The following is a 2,963-nucleotide window of genomic DNA, read 5'->3' as shown; positions in this document are numbered from 1 at the left end:
GAGCGTGTGTCAGAAGAAAAAGAAGACAAGGAACAAAGAAAAGAAAACATAGCACTAAGATACAGCAGATTATAAATCCCAAAGGAAAAAAAGGGAAAAAATCGCCCCTCACGCTGTCATGACATATGCACTGTCTGTTTTTTTTTTTAATTTTTTTTTTTTCTCACAATATTCCTCATATTTTCTCTCTTATTTTCTTCTCCCAGTCCCTTAAACACAGTACATAATAGAGTAGTACATTTTTTAAAAAAACCCTTTGCAAATTTTACAAAAACATATATTTTAATATTTATATAAAATATATAAAATATATAAAAAAATATTATAATAATATAATTATATATATTTTAAAATATATTAATATATATTTTAAAAATATATATATATACACACATATATTTTTATATATATACATTATATATTCCTTTAAAAAAGATGTATGGGGGGTGGTTTCTTTTCAGAAAAGTCTGGGGGTAAAAAAAAACTTGAAGTAAATAAAACCCTTTTGGTTTTTAAGTGGTAGTAATTCTGCGTGACACGACAATAAAATTCCCTTTTCCATATCAAAGGTTTTAAAAATAAATTTTTATATATGTGTTGGGAGAAGCTTTGTAACTAGATGTAAAAATAAAATGTTGGCTGAGCATGTACGCAATTTTTAGGCCCCAAAAATATCTGAAAAGAAGTAAGAAAAAGAAAATAAAAAAAAAATAAAAAGAAGGAAAAAAAAAAGTGTAAACCATATATATATAAATATATTAAAATATATATATATATTAATTTTATATATATATATATAATATATATATATATAAAATAAAATTAATTATAAAAATATAATTATATAAATTATATATGGGAGAAACACGAACGAAATGGATTTGTATTTTTTTGTTTTCTTTTTGACGCTGGTGGCATCGAGCACGGATGTATGTTCTGTTATGAAGGATATTACTTTTCATTAATAATGGGGTTCCACTGCAAGGCATTGTGGAAACTTTGGAAACTCACTTGAAGATAAAAAGAAGAAAACGAGAGAAAACTTGTTTCTCTAGTAGAAAAAGGGAAGAAAGAAAAGAAAATGATAAACCATCAGGCATCGCTTTCTATTTCCATACATTATAGTGTAACTATCGATTCCACGATAATATACTGCTGCAAAGTTATCTCTAAGATACCACCTTTGCTTAGTTTGGAAATCGATATGGAGACGATTATCTAATCAAAAATAATTTGACGAAATGCGAACGACAAGTGTTTAGCAAATTATATAGAATTATATGGATTCCAGCGGCCGTCCTTGCAGAACCAAATACCGATACAGTTTCACAAATCTATCAAGTTGCACGCCAAGAAGAATAGAAATCGAATATAAAAACAAACAAATCCAATTAAAAACTCCAGCAATCTAGACCCACTAATACAACAAACCAACTTTACTAATCAACCAATAACCTTCAAAAATCCAGGAAAATATCTTGACCAGAACAGAAGAAAAAAAAACAAACCACCAAGGAAAAACACCTTTTAAAACTGGATTGCAGGAGAAAGGATTCTCTCCAAGGGCGCTTCGCTGTGGCAGGATTCAGAAGGTTTCTTCACTATGACACAGCAATCAAGGTTTCTCCGGTCGACCTACGGGAATGCCAAGGTCGAGGGGGCGGTCAATAGCACACTTCCTGGAGCAGAAAAGCTGCATTGGCCTTCTTTCTTCTTCTTCTTCCTCCTCCTTGTCTTCTTCTTCGTCTTCTATCTCTTCTTCTTCTTCTTCTTCTTCTTCTTCTCCTTCTCCTCCTCCTCCTCCTTCTTCTTCTTCTTCTTCTTCTTCTTCTTCTTCTTCTTCTTCTTCTTCTTCTTCTTCTTCTTCTTCTTCTTCTTCTTCTTCTTTTTCTCCTTCTTCTTCTTCTTTCGTCTTCTATCTCTTCTTCTCCTTCTTCTTCTTCTTCTTTTTCTCCTTCTCCTTCTCCTTCTTCTTCTTCTTCTTCTTCTTCTTCTTCTTCTTCTTCTTCTTCTTCTTCTTCTTCTTCTTCTTCTTCTTCTTCTTCTTCTTCTCCTTCTTCTTCTTTTTCTTCTTCTTTGCCCTCCTCTTATTATTATTAAATTGTTTCTTCTCCATCTTCTTCTTCTTTTTCTTTTTTTCTTCTTCTTCTTATTTGCCCTCCTCTTATTATTATCATTCTGTTTCTTCCTTTTCCTCTCCTGTTTCTTTTTTCATTTCTTTTTCTTTGTGTTTCCTTTCTTACTTTTTTTATGTTTGTTTCTTACTTCCTTTACACCTTTTCCTCCTTTTCTTCATTTCTTTCTTCCTTTCCCCCTCTTCCTCCCCTTCTCCTTTTCTTCCTTATTTTCTTCTATTTCTTCTCTTTCTTATTCCTCTTCTTTCTCCTCTTCTTGGAGAAATTAGTACAGAAAAGGATAAGAAGAAAAAACAAAATAAGACCAGGATGATAAAGAGGAAGAGGAAGAGGAAGAAAAAAAACACAGAAGAAAAACAAATAAAGTAGAATTAGAAGCAGAAGAATGCATAAATGGAAAAAGAAAAAGCAAAAGGTGCACCGGAAGTGAATGATAATACTTGCTAGGTAATACTGGCAAGATAAAATGATAGAAATAATAAATAAAAGAAAAAAAAAGAAGAAGAAAAAGAAGAATCATATCACGTAAATAAGTAAGAAGATATAATAGTTGATAATAAAAAAATGAAAAAATGTTGAGAGTTGGAAAAAAAATAAATAAAAGAAAGTCAGCGATTTCATTCTGATTGCTTTCCAGAATCCGCCCAGCCTTTACGTTGTTGCAAATTCAAGTAAATGATATCACAAGCAATTGAAATCTTAATGTTATAACACTGATAACTTTTTTGTACATAATTCATGAGATTCGTATCATAAAAGTATTATATAATTATCTCTAATGCCGGTTGATAAAGATCCTATTAATATTTCTACCAAAAATATGACGAC

Source organism: Penaeus chinensis, chromosome 21, assembly GCF_019202785.1.
Source record: "Penaeus chinensis breed Huanghai No. 1 chromosome 21, ASM1920278v2, whole genome shotgun sequence".
In the NCBI taxonomy this organism is placed as follows: Eukaryota; Metazoa; Arthropoda; class Malacostraca; order Decapoda; family Penaeidae; genus Penaeus; species Penaeus chinensis.
The sequence above is the reverse complement of the archived record's forward strand: the minus strand, read 5'-3'. Positions refer to the sequence as shown.